Source organism: Helianthus annuus, chromosome 16, assembly GCF_002127325.2.
Source record: "Helianthus annuus cultivar XRQ/B chromosome 16, HanXRQr2.0-SUNRISE, whole genome shotgun sequence".
NCBI classification, from domain to species: Eukaryota; Viridiplantae; Streptophyta; class Magnoliopsida; order Asterales; family Asteraceae; genus Helianthus; species Helianthus annuus.
The window spans coordinates 36,662,665-36,685,583 of record NC_035448.2 but is presented as its reverse complement, the minus strand read 5'-3'; the positions used below and the strand labels follow the sequence as shown (position 1 = coordinate 36,685,583).

At 38.7% G+C, this 22,919-nt stretch overlaps 1 pseudogene; it reads left to right on the top strand.

The window, feature by feature from the left end:
* Window positions 1-2,256: 2,256 nt before the first annotated feature.
* Window positions 2,257-15,486, top strand: LOC110919281 (annotated as a pseudogene).
* Window positions 15,487-22,919: the final 7,433 nt, after the last annotated feature.

The window sequence follows — 22,919 nt, the reverse complement described above, 5'->3', positions numbered from 1 at the left end:
ACTAAATTGGACCCAGGTCCCAAGCAGGACCTCTAAACGCTGAACAAGGGCAAGACCCTTACCAAACCGTTCCCTTAACCCCCGACCAGGTAGCCAACATACCTCCATATAGACCGTGGAGATATGAATGGTGAAAATCTTTTATTTTATATAGACAGTAAAATAACGCCAAGACACCACGGACAAACGATAAGGAAAGATCACCTTCAACATAAGTAACTAGTTATTAAAGTTATTAATACAAAACCAAATAAAAAGTGCAAAAGATTAAAAATAAAAAGTATTATACTAAACACTTGTCTTCACCAAGTGATGTAAGAGACTTAGGCAAACATGGCCTTGATTGTCAAGAACTCTTACGATCAATCTTGGATCCCGAGACGACTCACACACTCTACGATGGACAATGGATGATGGTGGTGGATGATGGTGTTATGGTGGTGGTGGGTGGTGGATGGAGTGTGAGAGAGGTGGTGTGCCAAGGGATGAGTTGAAATGAAGCCAAGCACTCCTATTTATAGGCTGAACAGAAGCCTGGGCACGGCCCCGTGTCCGCTGGACACGCCCTCGTGCCCGTCTGACACTCTCTCTCTTCATTAATTGTAATTCGCAATTACAATAAATGCACCTGCAGCACTCTGACCACGCCCCCGTGTCCGCTGGGCACGGCCCCGTGGTGGGCAATAGAAGCTTCTACCACTTTGTCTTTTGTGCCAGGGCTGACCATTCTGGACACTGCCCCGTGCTCGCTGAGCACGGCCCCGTGTTGAGCTGGACACGCCCCCGTGTCCGCTGGACACAGCCTCGTGTTCAGCTGGGCACAGCCCCATGCTCAGCTGGGCACAGCCCCATGCTCAGCTTTCTTCTTGTTTTTCCTTTGGGAGATGCTGTCGAGGAGTCGGGCATGCCACGTTTCTTCCTTTTCTTTGTATTTATGTTGGATTTGGCTGCATTTTTGCTTCTTTTGTTCATTTAAGCTCTTTTAACCCTGAAAATACAAAAGGAAGACAAAAGCACACTTTTTCCAACATTAGTACTTAAAAAGGGCTAGTTTTATGCCTCATTTGATGTAATTTATATGTTGCATTTTACACACATCAATGTTGAGGTGGATGTGTGGCCATACGAGGTTAGACCGAATAAGAAGTGAGGTTTTTAGGGACTGGTTAGGAGTAGCTAGTATATCAGACAAGTTAAAAGAGGGGAGATTGAGATGGTTTGGACATGTGAAGAAGAGGCAGTTGACTGAACCAGTTAGAGCAGTGGAAACCATAACTGTGGAAGGAAGGAGGAGTAGAGGTAGGCCCAAGTTGACTTGGGATGAAAGACTTAGGCAAGATTTAGTAGAGTTGCACCTCTCGGAGGACATAGTTCAGGATAGTAGTTCGTGGAGACGTTGAATTAAGGTTAAGGACTTGTAGGTGAGGGTATAGACGTGTCCTAACTTTGCTTTAGGAATGGGGGTTAGATTTCTTTACACTTTAGGTAGCTTAGTATATGATGATTTTTCTTGTATCTATGCCTATATGTTACTTGCTGATGATCTATCTGACTACTATTACGCTATTTACTTATCCATATTTTGTTTATGTGCCTGTTGGTTGTTTTGGAGTTTGGAGCCGGGGTCTCTCAGGAAGTAGTCTCTCTATTCTTAGGATAGAGGAAAGGTTTGCCTACAACCCAAACCCCCCCCCCCCAGACCCTACCAATAGTTCTGCTATTTATAGGATTTACTGGTGTTGTTATTGTTAACAAAAGTAAGTTTTTCGAACCCGGAAAACAATCCCAGATGATAACCTAGTTTACTTGGTATATGTTTGGCGTGTCTTTTACTCCTATGCCAAGTGGGATACCTAATATACATGCATCTCCTAATCGCCTATAGCCCTCATATATCGTTTCTTCGATTCTCTTCCCCTTTTGTTTCACCTGCAAATTACACCCAAAACCCTAACCACCTCTATTCAACCACCATTGATTTCACTCTTCCACTGCACACATTCCACAACCGATTACGTGGCTTCACTTCTTCGTATTACAGGTTTTACGGATCAGTGAACAACAACATCCGACGACAGATGTCAAACAGTACTACTGGTGGTGGTGACGGTGGCTCACTTCCGCCACCATCCGCCGCAGAACCGTCGCACGCGTGTCCGAGGGTAAGGCTGGAAGAAAAGGCGAGGAAGTGGATGTAGTTGAAGTCGAATCGGTATGAAGATAAACACAAATTTGTCTTGGTGGAGGCTTAGAAAGAAGACATGCCTCCGGAACATGTTAGGAAGATTGTCAGGGATGATGGTGATATGTCATCCAAGAAATATAGACATGATAGACGTGTATACTTAGCGGCTCTTAAATTTGTTCCCCATGCGGTCTTTAAGCTTTCCAGAGAACATGCCCATGCCCTGGGAGCAGGTTCGTGATGTTATGGTGTCATATCACATTACTAGCGTAGTCACATTTGTGAATGAGATTCCATGGGTTGTTTAACCAAGATATTTGGCACAGTGGGGGACCATGTGGATCATGATGCGAAGGGCGAAGATGGATCAAAGGCATTTTAAGAGAATGCGTTTTCCTCCGTTTGATGACGAGGAGCCTCTATTGGACTATACCGACAATCTTCTTGATGTGGATCCATTGGAACCAGTTCAACTTGAGTTAGATAAGGAAGAAGATTCTGCTGTTTACGCTTGGTTTTATGACCATAAGCCTCTTGTGAAAACTAAACTTGTTAATGGACCAAGTTATCGAAAATGGCATCTTTCACTTCCTATCATGGCAACGCTTCATCGATTAGCAGGACAACTACTTTCGGATCTAGTATATCGGAATTACTTCTACTTGTTTGATATGGAGTCCTTTTTCAGTGCTAAAGCTCTTAACATGTGCATACTAGGTGGTCCAAAGTTTGAACCTTTGTACCATGACATCGAAGAGGATTGGAATGAATTCAATGATATCAAAAAACTCATTATCCGCTCGCCTTTTAGGACTGAGTACAGACTTGCATTTCCTCATTTGTACAACAACATGCCAAGAAAAGTAAGGCTATACATATACCATACACCAATGGTTATGTATATAAAAGCAGAGGATCCAGAACTACCTCCATTCTATTATGATCCTCTGATACATCCCACATCTTCTGACGGAGGGTGTGGAGCCCTTGCTTACAAATACTCCATTATATACCGACACTACAGCTGCTGGAATTTCATTATTATTAGCACCTTCTCCTTTTAACATGAGGTCTAGCCTGATGAGGCGTGCTGAAGACATCCCACTTGTGTCCAAGTGGTATAAGGAACATTGTCCTCTCGCATATCCAGTGAAAGTCAGGGTTAGCTATCAGAAGTTACTAAAATGTTTTGTTTTGAACGAGCTACACCACAAACCACCTAAAGCTCAAAACACTTGTTCCGTTCACTCCAGGCTACTAAGTTCTTCCAGACAACAGAACTTGATTGGGCCGAAGCAGGTCTACAAGTTTGTAAGCAAGGTTGCAACATGCTCAATCTGTTAATTCATAGGAAAAATCTTACTTATCTTCATTTAGACTACAATTTTAATCTGAAGCCTGTCAAGACTCTCACTACCAAAGTGCGTAAGAAATCACGGTTTGGAAATGCTTTTCATCTATGCCGTGAAATTTTACGTTTGACAAAGCTTGTTGATGCGAACATTCAGTATCGTTTGGGAAATGTGGATGCGTTCCAGCTGGCAGACGGTTTGCAATACGCGTTTTCACATGTTGGTCAGTTAACTGGTATGTATCGATACAAGTACCGACTTATGACAGATTCGAATGTGCAAAGATTTGAAGCATTTAATTTATTACCAGTTTAATAGTGGGCCCGTGGGGAAGGGGCCCGGGTGTTGGGGATCGAACGGATCAAACATGAACACAATCAACACACAGAACTCTCACACACACACAATTAAGAACACAAAGATTTATAGTTGTTCGGTCCGGTTCTGACCTACATCCACTCTCGGTAACTAGGAGTATTTGTATTAAGCTTGGTACAAGTATTACAGATACAAAACAGTCTCTTATATAAGATTGGATGAAAGAAGAAAGTTGAGAAACAAGATCCGTGAATAATGGGTCACAGAGAAGGTTGGATAACCCCTGTCCCCTTATCCTCTTATCCTTTTGATCAGAAAGGATTTTCTGATGTCCACTTGATCAAGTGGATTCACACTCAACAATCTCCCACTTGAAGCCACGGAGTAATCTTCACCTGTGCTTCAACTGTGCATCAGTATCTCTGTAAAAACTTTGATCTTAACACATTCCTAGTTACCCGGCGTTCTCTTCAATTATCCTAAAGGCCAGTTGAAGCTATGCAAAGCTTCAACTTCTCTAAGGTGACAACCTTAGTCAACATATCAGATGGATTTTCACTTCCTTTGATCTTCTTCAACTTCAGAGTGCCTTCATCAACTTGCTCTCTGATGAAGTGATATCTCAGCTGTATGTGCTTTGTCTTCGAATGGAAGACATGATTCTTTGCAAGGTGTATTGCACTTTGATTGTCACAGAGTAGTGCACAATCAACTTGTTCCTTGCCGAGCTCTTTTAGAAAATTCTTCAACCATATAAGCTCTTTGTTTGCTTCAGCAACTGCCATATACTCTGCTTCTGTGGTTGAAAGGGCAACACTTTTCTGCAGTCTGGACATCCAGCTTACTGCAGTGCCTCCCACTGTAAAGACATATCCGGTGGTGCTTTTGTAAGATACTTTACAACCACCAAGGTCAGCATCCGCAAAACCCTTCAATATAACATCTTTCCCCTTAAACTGTAATGCCACTTTTGAAGTCCCCTTCAAATATCTTAGCAGCCATTTAACTGCTTACCAATGTTCTCTCCCTGGATTGGACATAACCCGACTAACAACTCCCACTGCATGAGCTATATCTGGTCTCGTGCATACCATTGCATACATGAGGCTACCAATTGCCGATGCATACAGAACTTTAGCCATTTCTGCTTTGTCTTTTTCTGATCTGGGTGACTGAACTTTAGAAAGCTTAAAATGACTTCCCAAAGGTGTGCTTCGAATCTAGGCATCTTTAAGGCTGAATCTTTCTAACACTTTCTCAATGTACTTCTTTTGAGAGAGTGTCAAAGAACCATCTTCTTTGTTTCTGAAAATACTCATCCCGAGTATTTGGTTTGCAGCTCCCAAGTCTTTCATCTCAAACTCTTCAGACATCTGCTTCTTCAGCTTCTTGATCTCTGTCATGTCTGAACCTGCAATCAACATATCATCCACATATAGTAGTAGAATGATATAAGAACCCTTAAACCTCTTGATGTAATAATGGTCATTGTCACATCTCTTGTATCCGACTCTTCCCATGAAGTTATCAAACTTCAAATACCATTGTCTGGGCGCTTGTTTCAGACCATACAAACTCTTCTTCAACTTACACACCAAGTTTTCTTTGCCTGTAACCTGAAAACCTTCTTGTCGTGTCATATAGAAATCTTCTTCTAGGTCACCATGTAGAAAAGCTGTCTTGACATCTAGCTGCTCTAGATGCAAGCCTTCTGCTGCTACAATACTAAGAACAAGTCTGATGGTAGTCATTTTCACCACTGGAGAAAATATTTCATTGAAATCAATTCCCTCTTTCTCCTGAAATCCTTTGACCACTAATCTTGCTTTGTACCGTTTGGTACCATCATGTTCATCTTTGACCCTGAAAACCCACTTGTTCTGAAGAGCCTTCTTCCCAGATGGAAGCTTTGTTAAGTGCCAGGTCTTGTTCTTCTCAAGCGACTTCATCTCATCTTTCATTGCTAACTCCCAATGCAATGAATCTTTCAACCCCATGGCTTCTGAGTAACACTGGGGTTCACCATTTTCGGTCAAAAGTATGTAATTGACGGATGGTGAATATCTGTCTGGTGATCTAATGACTCTGGAGGATCTTCTTGGTTGAAACTGAGGAGTTTCTGGGGATTCTGGAATTTGAGGAGCGACCTCTTCTTCTTCTATAGAATCATTACTAGAATCATCCCCTGAGCTCCCACTGTCGATTGACTCATTCCCATTTTTTGGAATGTCGACTGAAGTTTCTTTTCTTGTTTCACCACTTTCAAATTCAATATAGTCTTTCTAAAATTCTGGTCCTTTGGTGTTTCTATCTTTATACAATTCGTTTTCATTGAAGATGACATTCTTGCTTCTGATTACTTTTCTGCCTTCATTATCCCAAAGCCTGTAACCCATTTGTTCTAACCCATAACCAATGAATGTGCACTTCTTGGATTTTGAGCCTAACTTATCCCTGTCACCAGCTTCTAACAAATCGTAAGCACTACAACCAAAGACTCGTAAGTGTTCGAGACTTACCTCCTTTCCTTGCACATTTCTTCAGGCAACTTGAAATCTAAGGGACCGGATAGTGAACGGTTGATCAAGTAGGCTACAGTGTTAACTGCATCGACCCAGAACGTCTTGGGCATCCCGGCATTTAGCCTCATGCTTCTAGCCCTCTCATTTAGAGTTCTATTCATTCTCTCAGCTACACCATTCTGCTGAGGAGTTCCGGGAACTGTCCTGATCATCTTTATCCCTTCCTTGGCGCAATAGTTAGTGAACTGCTTGCCTATGTATTCACCACCATTATCAGACTTTAAGCACTTTACCTTCAAGTTAGTTTCATTTTCAACAGCAGATTTCCATATCTTAAAAGCATCAAATACGGCAGATTTATGCTTAAGAAAATATACCCATACCTTGCGTGTTGAATCATCGATGAAAGTAACATAATATCTTGAGCCTCCTAGAGATAAAACTGAGGTTGGTCCATATACATCCGAGTGAACAAGCTCTAACTTCTTAGCTTTCGGTGTTCTCCCTGTCTTCACAAAAGTAACCCTCTTTTGTTTTCCAAGAACACTAGGTTTACAGAATTCAGTTTCCACTTTCTTCAAGTCTGGAAACTTACCTTTCTGAGCCAACATCTTCAATCCCTTTTCGCTCATGTGTCCTAGTCGGTGATGCCATAAGTTTGATGGACTCGGACCGGTGGTCATTGCATGAACACCTTCAGCAGAAACTTTTGCCATGTATAGAGTACCTTGCTTCTTTCCTTTGGCAATCACTAAATTGCCTTTGATCACTTTCCATTGTCCACCCCCAAAGTGAACATTAAACCCTTCATCATCCAGTTTACCAACTGAAATCAACTTTCTCCTCAAATTAGGAATAACCCTGACATTTCTCAATGTTCATATAGTTCCTAATGAGATCTTCAAGTCTACATCTCCAATTCCTGTGATATCAAGCATTTGATCATCTGCTAAACGAACTTTACCAAAGTTACCTGTTCGTAGATTCTTAACCATATCTGGGCATGAGATAGCATGGAAAGAAGCACCCGAATCCATAATCTAAGATTCAACTGAATCTTCAACAGAGCAGATGAGAACATCACCTAATTCTTCCGAGGATACACTGTTTACTTCTTTCTTTGAAGCGGGTTTTGTACATTGGCTTCTATAGTGACCTTTTTCTTTGCAATTCCAATATTCAACGTCTTTTCTGTTCTTTGACTGTCCCCTTCTTCTGGACTTGGACATGCCTCGACTATGTCCTCTTTCGTTTCTTCTTCCTCTACTTTCTGTATGCAATAAAGAACTAGAATTAGAAGTCTCACCATTGCTTCTCTGTCTGATATCTTCGTTTACTATCAAGTCACGAATACTATTAAAAGTGAGTTTGGTAGTGCCGGATGCACTACTAACAGCTGTGACTGTGCCTGACCAACTGTCGGGCAACGATGATAAAAGGAGTAGTGCTTGGACTTCATCTTCAAACTTTATTTCAACTGAGGCTAAACGAGAGATAATTGAGTTAAACTCATTTATGTGAGCGGTAACCAACATGCCTTCCTTCATCTTGGTGTTAACCAATTGTCGGATGAGGAATACCTTGTTTGAAGCAGATGGGTTTTCATACATGTTGGACAAAGCTTTCAATACACCATATGTGGTTGTTTCATTGACAATGTTGTAAGCAACACTCTTTGCCAAAGAAAGCCTAACCACACCCAAAGCTTGTCTATCCAACAATTTCCATTCTTCATCACACATGTCATCCGGTTGTTCACCCAACATAGGCAAATGCAAACTTTTCTGATACAACAAATCTTCAATTTGCATTTTCCAAAATCCATAATCACTTCCATCGAACTTATTAATCTTGATTTTACTATCTTCTGGCATTTAAAAAAATACCAAATTACTACTAACCAAACGGGTTTGTACTACTAAGTGGTCATTTATACGAGCGAAAGCAATAATCAGAAACAATTAACTTATCTGTTTCAAGCTTTAATTGGCAAAGGACAAGTATTGATGGATGTTTGTCAAAGTTGAGGGACCTTTCTTGATAAAATCGAGAAATTCAATTTTCTTCACCAGTAATAAAAGTTGAGGGGCTTTCTGATAAAATTGAGAATTTCAATTCCACCAGAAATAAAACACGTCTGTCTGTCTTCTTCTTCCTACGCACAGAACAAAGAAAAGATTCTTTCTCCTTCTGAAAACCAGCGAACCCAAAGCAAAATCGAAACCCTAGACTTTCGATTTTGAAACCCTAGATGCGATATTCGACAACAATGGTCTCTAATTTGAAACCCTAGGAGGCGGCTGGCAGCGAGAAGATGACCGGCGGTGACGGCTAGCGGTGGTGGGAAGATGAGTGGCAGCGGTGGCGGCTAACGAGCGGCGGAGGCTGACGAGCGTCTCTAATCAGAACCCTAGTTCTAATTTCACAGGTTAGTATCTTCTTCCTCCTTCTTCACCTTTGTGTTCGTGTTCAACAACAAGAGCCTGTGCTCTGATACCAGTTATTGAGGATCGAACGAGTCAAACACGAACACAATCAACACACAGAACTCTCACACACACACACAATTAAGAACACAAAGATTTATAGTGGTTCGGTCCAGTTCTAACCTACATCCACTCTCTGTAACTAGGAGTATTTGTATTAAGCTTGGTACAAGTATTACAAATACAAAACAATCTCTTATATAAGATTGGATGAAAGAAGAAAGTTGAGAAACAAGATCCGTGAATAATGGGTCACAGAGAAGGTTGGATAACCCCTGTCCCTTTATCCTCTTATCCTTTTGATCAGAAAGGATTTTCTGATGTCCACTTGATCAAGTGGATTCACACTCAACACCGGGTGTGGGTTTTGGGCGCCTATGTGGCGGGTGTGGTTGTTTTTCCTTCGTGGTATAGTGCCGTTACTAGAGAGGTGGCACGAAAATTTACTCGCTCGGCAGTTTGAAGGACAAAACTCTAAAGGGGTTGTTAAGACTGTTACAGAGCAACGTGTTAAGAGCAATTTTGATGTCGAGCTTCGTGCTGCTGTCATGCGTGATGTCGTTGATGCCATGCCGGAGGGAAATAGGCAAAACAAGTCACGGATCATTTTACAACACCTGAGTGAAGCATGGCGTTGTTGGAAGGCAAATATCCTATGGAAGGTCCCCGGTTTACCGGTTCTGATCGAGAACATGGTTCTCAGGTATGTGAAGTCAAAAGCTGACTCGTGGACAAATGCTACTCACTATAACGGTGAATGTTCAAGGAGGGGTGCCACCGTTGATAAGACGATCTGTAGGAAGAATTTAGGGAGATTGACCCATCTTTAGTTCAAGACAGAACAGGAACGCCAACACAACTACTTGAGAGACGGGTCATATCTGACATCAGAAGAAGCTGTGGCTATATACACCACTACAGTGCATTGATTTGAATCAAGAAACTTTAGACCAATACCATTTCCACCATTGTCTTACAAGAATGACACAAAGCTTCTTATTCTTGCCCTTGAGAGGCTTAAGGAATCTTATAGCGTCGCTGTGAAGTTAAATCAGCTCCAAAGAGAAGAATTGGGTTTAATTAAACTCGCTTATGACAATCCACGCGAGACTTTATCGAGAATAAAACGTCATCTTCTTTCCCAACGCGCTTTTAAAGAAGTTAGCATTGAGTTTATGGATTTATATAACTATTTGATTCCAGTTTATGAAGTTGATCCTTTTGAGAAGATTACGGATGCGTATCTTGATCAATATCTATGGTTCGAAGGTGACCAGTGTCAACTGTTTCCCAACTGGGTAAAACCCGCAGATTCAGAGCCACCACCACTCGATCGCTATTACGATTCAACATCCGATCGATTGTAACTATCCAACGATTGTCCAGGTGCTGCTCAAATTGAGCTTATACTTTGTTATTCATCGTGATTTCGACTTGAATATTTGAGTGCTGTTCGAATTCGGACTATGCTCTGTTATTCGTTGCGAATCCGATTGAATTGTTAAGTATTGCAGTTGTTAATCATTGTGAGGGTTTAATCTCGTGAATTGTCGTAACTGCTGTATTAGTTACAACCCCGTTTGTGTGAATTGTTATTAGGTTAATCAGTAGGCTAGACTCTGCCCAAATTGAATCAGCAATATATCAAGGCTTATCTGTAGACTAAACTTTGCCCATAGAAATCTACAATGTGAGTTCATTTCTCTTTTCTCACCGTTTGTGAGTCCATACTCTTTTATCACATTTATCACCTTTTTGTGATACAATTATATTACAAATGCTTTCTAAAAAATCCTAAATGGTTACCAGTTATACTTACAGTGATTAAATTATTATATTTTAACTACTGGGATGGGAAGTTTTATGCATTATTTGATCCTCTTTATGATTAGCCAGAAAGTTAGCTAATAATAGCATGACCACAATTATAACTAATATTATCTTAACATTAAATTGTTAATAAATTTAATGTATGTTTAAGAATAAATCTAAATGGTGGATACCATAATAAAGTCAAGTATAATGTATTCTATTAGTAGTCAGGTTACTATATCATGATATTACAACTAGTGAATTGACATATTGGATAAGTTATAATAGTTGACATAAAATGTCATTATTCTAGATTACATGATTTTGTGCCATAAATAATATATTTGACAAAGTAATGTCATAGGACATCATCATGTCCAGCGTCACTAGTTGAAAGAATGATCAACAGTGACATGACCAAAAGCACTAGTTGAAAGAATGATCAACAGTGCCATGAATAGAATCGGTAGTTGAAAGAATGATCAACAGTGATATGACCAAAGACACTAGTTGAGAGAATGATCAACAATGTTATAATTAGAATCACTAGTTGAAAGAATGATCAACATTGATATAACCAGAGTCACTAGTTGAAAGAATGATCAACAGTGATATGACCCCGTCACAGGAATCGCTTAATGACAGATAAATTGAATAATAGTAAAGTATAGTTATTTGATAAATTCACTATTGGACGAAAGTAAACCAATGAGTGATACTATTGCTGTTATATTGGAACTGCCATCATGTGACAAAATACTGATTGAGTAGGGTAAATACAAATAAATATAAAAACCTTAATACTGTAAGGTATAACAATATATTTTATAAAAATGGAATGATCTCACTCAGTATTTCCCGCTGACAAAACCTTTTTCAAACATGTTTCAGGTAATTACCATAGATTGGAATAAAGGCTAGATACGGCACTGAAAGGCATCAAGAAGTGGTTTATTTTAATCAAATTAAGAAATATTGTTTTATAAAATAAAATTTATCTTTATTAAAGCTATCATTGTAAAACAGGGGTTTATCCCATTTAAATCAAATCCGGTGTTTTATAAACTCTGATATTTTTCCTAACTCACGGTCCTGATGAAAATTCCGCTGCAACGTTTTTCAAAAATAACCACCGGTACCACTGGACTGCTCACGGCACCGATTCCAGCCAGGATGGGGTCGGGGGTCGTGACAGAAGGTGGTATCAGAGCTAAGCCACTACTTTGAGCCTATAAGTGTTATGATAATAATATTTAAACTTAAATAAAAGAGTTAGGAAATTGCTATTAACTGGTAGCACATCTGATAACATTCAAAGGTTGAATAAGAAAAGATGCCTTAGTATAAGTTAAGCCACTTGTTTAAACTAATTAGGTGTTCTTTAATACCTAAACAATAAAGTTAGGAAACTAATACAAATTAACTTGTGTGTTGTACATGAATATGTATATGTCAATATGCACATATAATATCCTGGAGGTATTATTTTGTTTTAATTATTCTGTGATATTAATAAGTAAAAATATTTGCAATCCAGATGTCGAATGAAGTATCACATAATGCAGAAGCTCATACTAATAATGAAAATCCTTTGGATAAAAATGCTATAGAAAACCTAATAGCTCAAGGAATAGCTAATGCTTTACCTTTAATAATTAAAGCTGTTAAAAATCCCGTAGAACCTACCAAAGTTACTAGTAGCAAGCATACCCGTGACGATAGTTTTAACCATAGTGACAATAGTGGTAATAATGATATTACCAAAACCCCATTCCCCAAGAGAAAGAAGGCCATGACTCTCGGGTGTACCTACAAAGAATTTATAGCATGTAAACCAACCGAGTTCGCGGGCAGTGAAAGTGCCACGGCTGCTCTACGATGGTTGGAAAAGACAGAAGCTGTTCTTACAATCACCAAGTGTGCCGAAGAAGATAAGGTGATGTATGCATCTAATCTCTTTAAGGAAGAAGCCTTAGAATGGTGGAATACAATTCTTCAGGCAAAAGGAAGGGCCATGGCTTATGCCATAAATTGGGAAAAATTCAAGGAAATGGTAGAAAGAAAATTTTGTCCTCCTTATAAAAAGGAAAGAATAACTAACAAGTTCTTAAATCATAAAATGATAGATGTGAATTGTCGTGAATATACGACAACATTCTTCGAATATGCAAGAATGGTACCAACTCTGGCTTTGCCAGAACCCGTACTAATTTCTCGTTATACTTGGGGATTAATTAGCGAAATCCGAGACATAGTCAAAGCCGTTAGACCACAGACTATTGAGAAAGCAGTTGAATTAGCTAACATTAGAAAATTTTCCAAGAATTCAAGAAGAAAGAAACTGAACCGTCATTGGAGCAACCTATCTGCGGAAACTGTAACAAAACGCATTCAGGACGATGTCATTTTAGGAAAACACCTTACTGTGACTTCTGCAAGATGACTGGGCATATAGAGGAAGAGTGTAGAAGGAAAACTAACGTCTGTTACAATTGCAGGGAAACCGGACACATCAAACCCTATTGCCCGAAACTAACCAAAGCATCTGACAACACGGCTAGAACAACAGACGGAGCTAAGAAGAACACGCGAGCATACGTACTTACTACACAAGAAGCAGAGATGATTCCAGACGTAGTCACTGATATATAATATCTAAGTTAAGTTATTAGTTGACCCTAGTACAAATAAAAGTTCATAAATAAATACATTCCGTCAAATATTTCATCCATTTCAGATCCATAACAAACTTGTTTGGTTTTCACTTCCACTGAATCATTTATTTGGTTACGATCACCTCATGGTGACGTTTTCACAAATTCGAAGCTTATGCTAATCTCGTTGCACCTCTTACATACGGGTTTAATTATTATTTATATTAAATCTGCTTTGATAGTTTATCTTATCAAAAGCAATCTTAACACAATCGTGTGCTATGATAATGATACACAAATTCATTTCATATTTCCGTGTATCTATCGAGCGTTTCATAATCTTTATTGCTTTATCATCTTTGATCGAAAAATATTATTTCATTATTTCCATTTCAATTCAAAAATCCTACTAGATTTATTTGAAACATTCGGATTTACTTCATTTGATTTACATCATGGTGAAACTCGTTTCATTCACCGCTACTATTTCAATCACTATGACACCTTGTGGCGTCATAATAAATTTGTAGCTTGAGCTATTTCCAAAAACACTCCTAATATACGAATTTTAATTTTTGGTTCATATTCTTAATCGGTCTTAATACAACTATGTGTTAAGATAACAGTACACAAATTCGTATCATATTCCGGTGTACTTCTTAAACGTTTCTTTCATCATTTATCGAAAATTCTATAATATTTCATTTTGTCTTTTCATTATAAATTAAAACTCCTATTTTGAATGAATATCCAAGTTTTCTTCATTTAAACTTTCAGATGATTATACTGTTAGAACCTGAAGGTTTATACATGTAGGTTTATATAGTTTAAGGGTTGTTTATGTCTTTTGTTAGTATACATGTATGGGCCGAATTGTATGGTTTGGGTTAGTATAAGTGTGTCGCAATTGGGCCTAGGTATAGCCTAGATGTTTAGCCTAGATGTTTAGCATTTAAACAAACCTCAACCTTAGGGTTGAGGTTGTTCGTTAGTTGGAGGTTGCGACTCAAGGGAACCGGCTTTGTTCAAGATTCTTGTATCAGTCATTGTTCAACTTTGAATGCAAGATCTTTGGTTTGTGTTTTGATTCATATTATTATACTTTTACTATGGTTTGTTCTTGAATCACCTTGTGATTGTTTTCCGCACCTTCACAAGTTTAGTTTGATATCATTGAAAGATCCTGATAGGGTTTTACAATTGGTATCAGAGCCAAGAAACCGTTCTTGGTTCGGTTTTGATATCAATCAGATTCAAGAACATCAGTTGCTACTAATACAGTTTTGGTGTCTGTTTTGCAGTGAAAAGTGTTACAATATTCAAACTGTTCTTGGTGAAATTGTTGAAAAATATTACTGATTTTGGATTGTGTGATTTCAGAAATTCTGTTCGCTGATTTCTCGGAGTTGGTGATCAAAGAAAATCCAAAGATTTCGATATCTTTGAATTTTGAAAGTGCTGAAAATCAGGGATTACGAGTCAACAGTGTTTATCTCATATTTGTTTTGCAGGTTTTAACTCGCAATCAACAAATGTCTCGACTTGTACTGCTTTGGTCTCGACTCGCAATCAACAAAGGTCTCGACTTGTACTGCTTTGGTCTCGACTCGCAATCAATATTGGTCTCGACTTGTTCTGCTTTGGTCTCGACTCGCAATCAACATTAGTCTCGACTTGTACTGCTTTGGTCTCGACTCACATTTGACTCGCAATCATCAACAGTCTCGAGTTGTTTGTTTCTTGGTTTCAACTCGCAATTGAGATCTCGACTCGTAACGACACTGTGCAACGTTAATTGGACTCCAAACTGTTGAACTGTTAACACTTTTGGACCGTTTAAAATAATTAATTGATTAATTAATTATGACATCAAATAACACTGAATTGGCTGCCCTTAATCACCAACAAGAACTGGACTCAAAGCTTGGAACCACAACACGCATACCAAGGTTGACTGATGCCAATGATTTTCCTTAGTGGAAGTGGCGCTTTGAACAGCACTTGAAGGTCAAAGATTACAAACTGTGGAGGAGAAGCATTTTAAGGGGTCCAAGGGAAATTATGATGGAAAGTTCCACTGAACCGGGTGTTAAGGTGAAGAAACCTAGAGATCAATTTACAGAAGATGATTTGCTTATAGTTGAAGAAGATGATTGAGCACTTTCATACTTAACTATGGGTTTGGGTCCTGACATTGCTATCGGATTTCGCACATGCAAATCTGCCAAAGAACTGTGGGATTCACTGATTGAAGTCTATGAAGGAAATGAAGATATGAAGGAGAGTCGAAGAAATCTGCTGCAACAAAATTTCAACAACTTCAACCATATTTATGGTGAAACTGTAGACAATCAAATTCAGAGGTTTGTGAAGTTAGTGACACAAATGCAAATGGAAGAAATTCATACATCAAATGCATCTACCAATAGACAGCTTCTTAATGCATTGCCCAAGAGTTGGGATCATCATGTCGCTATGATTAAGAAAACTAAAGACCTCGCGAGATGCAGCCTGTCAGAGATGATCTCTCATATCAAAGCATGTGAGCTAGATGATAAACAACGAGAAACCAACTACAAAAACAGCATGTTAGCCGCCGGTTTTTCCGTAGCTTCCCCTTCATCAAACAACAATAACACAACACTGTTGTCTCAAGGAGGTTTTCAAATGTTTCGCAATACCACATCTGCTAAGACTGCTCCAACTTCAGCCAATGTTTACTGCTCAGGGTCCTCTAATCAAGCTGCTATCCTAGCTGCTCCCGCTTCCACTGCGAATGCTGGAAATGCTTCTACTACTACTTTCGCCTCCGCTGCGAACAATGAAATGATCGCTTTCTTTACTAAACAGTCAAAAGAAAATTTGGATATCGCAGCATCTGTTATAAACTGTTTGAACGCTTTCGTTGCAGGAAAACTTGATCCTCCAAAATGGTGTCCTGATGACCTATCACAGATTCATCCTGATGATGTTGAAGAAATGGACATCACCTGGCAGATGGCAATGGCTGCCTTTAGGGCTCAAAAGTTTGTAAAGAAAACGGGTAAGAACAGGTGGGGCACTGCCTGGAATGGAGCTACTAAGGTGCCTTTTAACTTGCGTTGTTACAACTGTCACGAGGAAGGGCATTATGCTCGAAACTGCACAAAACCACTGATGAACAGAGAACAAACTCCTGCACAGCCCGTAACACCTAATCGAGAGAGAGCTCTTTTGACCACTGCTAGTATCGCAGATGCTGCTACTACTGGAAGCCCTCAACCGCAAGGTTTAGCGCAAGCTCTGGTGGTTCAGCCCAACATCAACTTTGATTGGACTTCTGAAATTGAGCATCTAAACATCTCAGCTCCAGAAAATCAAGCTGCTTCAAGTAACATTGCTTTCATGACCTCAAGTGATCAAAACTCCAAGCCCGAAGAAGAGACTGTAGCTGAAAACTTCGCTTTTATGACTCAAATTCTTTCAGCTCCTGTTAAAGGTCTCACCAAGGAAGAGGTACTTTCTGTTTTCTGTACTCCTGAGTGTAGGGAAAGGGTCGAAGCCTATAGAATACACAACGCTGAGCTCATTCAAGATTATCAAGACATAAAAAATAAAAAATTTACTTTGTCGAAAAATTAGAAACTTTACAAAGAAAAGATTGAGGCTCAGCGAAAAGACATCATCAAACTTAAGGATGATGTGAGTGTAAAAACAGCCCATTTCCTAGAAGCTCAGGAAAAAGTATGTATTTTGACTAAGGAACTGGAAGATATCAGAGATAGATATCAGATAAATGAGCTAAACATAAAGAAATTTGATTCTTCCAGTAAATTAGTCAAAAACTTGTGCGATCAACAGCTTGCGTACAAAGAAAAGAAAGGGCGTGGTTTGGGTTATAATCAGACTCCTCCTCCATATAATGATAATTACACTTATCTGCCAATGACTGAGGAGGAGATGATGAATGAGAGTAATATGACTTATGGTTCCAAGAACAACAAGTCGTCTTCTCATGACAGACAAGTTGAGAAACAGAAGTCTACTCCATTAAACTTTGTTTCCAAAGGCTCAATTGATCCTAACGTTTCGTCTTCATGTGCAGATGATATTTCTGAAGTAAAGTGTGAAGATGTTCATGGGAGTGAACCAGTCATTATTTCTAATAATTCTGAATCTTATTTTGAACCGTATTCTGAACCAACTGAGTCTGACATTGCTTTTACCCGTTCTTTATTTGCGTCGTTTTCTGCTTATGTTTCGTCTTGTGAGCCTGTTGTTTTGGGCAAAACCGATGATGTTTGTGTTGAAAATTTGAACAATAAGTGTGGTGATGATTGTTTTTCAGCTAATGTGTGTGATTCTAACGTTTCTAATGTTTCAGTTCATGAAAATGTTACAGGTGAGGTCCCTCAGGACGCATTCAGTGAAACCACTGAAACGACTTCTCAAGAAAATCAAGTGTATCCTGATTCTTCTTCTGAATCTGTCTCAGTGGGTTTCCCTAATGTTGAATCTAGTGGGACCCCATTGGAAACTATAATAGAAATTGAACCTGAATCAGCTTCACATGATAAATGTGTTGAGGAAATGCATATTGATGAGACTGCTCCATGTTCAGATAATGAACCTGAATCAGTTCCACATGACAAATGCATTGAGGAAACGCATATTGATGAAACTTCTTCGTGTTCAAAAACTGAACCAACATTTAGTAACGAAGAAAAGGAAACTGATATAAGTGAAAAGTCATTAGAGGAAAAATCACCAAAATGCTCAGAACAACCATAAGCCAAACATGTTCAGAAAACCAAAACGTCAAGTCAATCAACATCAAGCAAACCGAGCAAAAACTTTCAAAATAATCACAAATTGAAGCGTCAAACATGTTATAACTGCGGCATTGCTGGTCATATTGCCAGAAATTGTGTTCAACTCCCAAGGGCATCATACAAGACAAAGTCAGTGCAAAATCAGAAGGTCATGTCCAATCGATATAGTTGTTCGGAGTCAGTGACGACTGGAAAGACTAAGACAATGAAAAACAACTATCGCAAGACTAAACCTTCTGATCAGGATTGGAATGCTGCCAAACGCAAAAATAAAAATCAAAATCGACAAAACAATTTTCAAAGACATCAAAATAATGCTTCTGGTAATTACAATTTTAAGTGGTCATGAAAGCATTGGAAACCTAAAGCTAAGGCCATGCAATCCAATCCATTGCATTCATGTTATCAAAATTCCGCCACTAGAAATGCTTCAAAGTTTTTGAATAAAGATAATTTGGTGTGGCAGAGAGTGACTTATATTGATGCACAAGGAAAACCCAGATCCACTATGGGCTGGGTTCCTAAATCTAACTAATCCCGCTAATCGTGCAGGAATAGCTGTGGAGGACTACCGTGCGCCTCTGGTACATGGATAGTGGCTGTTCCAGGCACATGACAGGAGACTTATCCCAACTGATAAATGTCAAGGAATTTAATGGAGGATATGTCTCATTTGCGGGAGGAGAATCAGGCAGAATCACGTTGAAAGGAACAGTACAAAACGGCGTCTTAAGTTTCGAAAATGTTAACTATGTTCCAGAACTGAAGCACAATCTGTTGAGTATTTCTCAGATTTGTGATCGAGGAAATTCAGTTCATTTTACAAAGAAAGGATGTCATGTTCTTAAACCCGGGATTGTCATTCCAGAAGACTGGTTCTTAATGACAGCAGAGAGGAAAGGAAATGCATATGTAATTGATATGAATAAGAAACCGTGTGAATAAATCACTTGCCTATTCTCAAAAATTTCAGAACATGATGGTCTAATGTGGCATCGTCGCCTTGGGCATGTGAATATGAAGAACTTGAACCGTCTGGCTAAAGGTCAACTAGTACGTGATCTTCCAATAAAAGATTTCATGTTGGTTGAAAAGTGTGTTGCTGTAGGTCCCCTTGATGTTATGGATCGTCACAGAATCGTCTTTCCAATCAAGAGTGCGGAATCCTCTTGATCAGAATCAGCAGAAAACGTGTAGGAAACAGAATTCACTTTCAACTGGGTTTCTATTGATTATCAAACTTGCGTATTACAATCAACCAAACCCTAATTCGTCTAAGACTATGTCTCTCACGAAATTGCTCTCTCACACAACTGTTTTGGCTAATTGACTGATTAACTGATCAACCTAAACCCTAAAGCCTAACCTTGTTTATATACCACAAGGTTTACAAGTTGGACTAGGGTTTCCTACATGGGCAAGGCCCAATTCGTTTCCCTACATCCAACTGGGTTTAGTTTAGCCCAAACACTATTAACTCACTAATACAAAGCTAAACCCGCTAAGCGTTTATCGTTTAACTAATCACAAGATATCCAAAGACCAAATCTAAGCTGTTGTCACAAATATGCACCAACAAACTCCCCCTTGACAATAGCTTCATAAAAACTTTGTCTTGAGTCAAAACTTTGTCTTTAGTCTTCTTGCAATCTTCAAGTAGTCTTGCACTGTCTTTGGTCTTTGGATAGCTTCAGCTTCAACAGCTTCTGTCAGCAACAGACTCCCCCTAAGCTGATGCATCCAATCACCAAATCTTCAACACGTTAGCACTTGAGTAAACTCCAGTTTAGCATTTGCACAGCAATCTTCACACTCTTCAATCTTGTCTGCAATATAGAAAGGAGGTTCTACCATGCATCCAATCAAACTTTCATCTTCACACTTCACAGCAACTTCTCAGCAACTTCTCAGCAACAAACCGCTTCAATCTGTATACTATAAAACAAACATCTCGAGAAACCATAAGAATTTTTCAACAAGGTTAAATAAATTATTATTTTTCAAGAGATAGTTAAACTGTATCACAGATTAAGCTTTTTCAACTTATCACCAACACGCAAAACTTTTTGTCCAACACTGAAGAACCTGCCTGATTTTAAAATTTTGAACTCACTTTCTAACACCGTCTCCCCCTATCGGTAACAATTCCTCCAAGAATAACAGTTTTCCGTACGTTAAGAATTTTAAACAGAAAAAGACACTATTTTTGGATTTTTATATTTTCTGAAAGCAAGTAAATACAAAAACAATAAACACTCTATTTTTGTGAGAATCACTGGTAAGAAGATCATATCAGCACAATCAAACTGTTTCACACAATTAGATAATTCTTTATTCAATTTTTAGTGAAAGCAGTTCACGACGATTACCAGTATGTTTGTCCACCTAAACAAAATGCATGAACATTTCAAGTACCATTACCATATGATACGTTAAGGTAATTTTATTTTCTGAAATACGAGCGTGTCCCACTTCAGGATATACCGCCACGATCAAGGTATGCACAAAGATTCATCGTAGTAGGTGAGTATACTGAATTCATCCTTTAAGATATCCTGTCTGTGTCTAGTTCTGCATTTAACCTGTTTTATCATGTTTTGATTTCGTAACCATGAACACCCAAATAAATACAAATCAAATCCTGGAAATATAAACAACACACACTATCATGCAAGTATCTTCCCTACCACATATTTCACAAGTCCAATCCTGAGTTCTGAAATCTTAACTGGGAATAGGTTGAGAAAAGAACAGAATAGATCTTTAGTAGAGATGGTATAATATACAGATCAAATGAGATTTTCTCAGTTTGATATAGGTTTCTTGGGTTTCTTTTGGGCACTTGAGGGCCTCTTTCGGGTGTATTAGATCTATAGCGCGACAACGTACAGCTAGGTCAGCATGTATATGGATGCAGCAGAAGCTGTCGTTGCCTAGCACCTCCATGTCAGCATATATCTGGATGCAGCAGAGGAGGTACACGACTTTTTTCAGAGAAGATTTCAGAATCAGATCAAAATTGTGTGTATCGGGAAATATACAGACATTCAAATAGAAATGAGCTAATTCCAAGTGACTATCTTTCCTGGGGTCATGTACAATTTTAGTTTTAACAGACAGACAGCCAAGATATCCCTAGTTGAAACAACAGTATAAAGACCCAAAACTTCAGATTTTGGCAATCTATCAACACAAGAATTAAGGTCATTAAACCATACACCACTGATGTGTTCCCCACTCATATTCAGTTCATTTAAGTTTATATCACATTGGTAAGTTGATTATTTCATGCTTTTGCCTACTGGTACATCATATAATGAAGCTGCTATCACACTTAAGCAATTTATGATTCAGTTTCAGTGTGACAGTCTAACTTGCTGATGTACTATCATTTCTTCTTTTTCACACAGTGAAATCTCATTTTTGATTTTCTATTTTTTTATGTTTTTGATTTTTCATTTTTTTTTTGTGTTTTGATTTTTAAGAAAACAGTAAACTATTTACAAAAAATTCTTATGAAAAATCAGTTATTCAGGATTCCTCATCCCGTTGAGTTCGACTAAATGTTCAAAGCGAGCCCTGTCAAATGCTTTAGTATAAAGATCTGCCAGGTTATCCTCTGTGTCGACTAAGCACTTTGAACTTCAATTTAAATCATTTAATATACATATATCATCAATCTCACATCCCCCGTATTGTGCCTAGAGCAGCCACTATCAACAAAAGTTGATACTCCTCCTTAGCAGCTCCTGCACACACTAACTTAGAAATTAGTTAGATTGGGGGACCCAAGCCTTAATGGTCTTGGGTCGTCCAAATTCACCAACTACTGGAACATCCATCCAATATCCATCACTCATGACTGGAGTCTTGGATCTTGGACCTGTTGATGGAAATGGGGCATGATTTCCATAAGGTCTCTGGTCCTGAGGGTTCCTATATACATTTGGACAATTTGACCTTTGGAAATTTTGATTTTGAAACCTTAAGTTTTGATTCCAAGAAGCTTGATTGTTATAATTTCTAAAGCCATTGTTATAAAAAGTTCGACCACCATTATTCTGGTATCGATTTTGATATTGACTTTGACCTCTGAAATTATTTGAATTAAAATTGTTCATTCTAGGTGAACTGCTTCTAGGTCTCTGATATCTGCCTGGTGGAGATCTAGGCTGAAATCTTTGTTGATTTCTTTGAAAACGTGGAACTTGTGGAGTTCCTGTTCCAGCCTTATCTACACCAACAGCAACATTCTGTGGTTGCTTAGGAACAGATTTCTTTGGAGAATTTGAACCTTTCTCCTCACTATCACCACTCTTCTCTGGTAGTTTCCCTCTTTGTTTGTCACTCATTTGTGCTTCACTATTTTTGTTAGGACAGCAGCTAGCTACATGTCCCTTTACGTGACACCGGAAGCACGATCTCCTTTTCAAAGACTTCTTAGCTGGAGTCTCTGAGGTAGATCCCTTATCTGATGGTGATGATGCCTTGGAAGAATTTTTTTCAGTTTGCTTAATTTCAGATTTTTCTATGCTCTTATTTTTTGCAAACTCTACATTTGATTCTTTTTCAATAACAGTAGTTTCATTTTTCATATCACTACCTTGAACAAAATTAATCTTTTTAACAAAAATTTGACTTTTGCCCTTTGGATGAGAATTTTGCCTTTTTAAATGTTCCCTGTTATTGTTCTTCTTAGCATCACCATTCTCAGACCCCTCACCTTGACTTGATGTAGATGCGAAACTACTTAGTGCAGTTGACATACAGGCTGCTAGC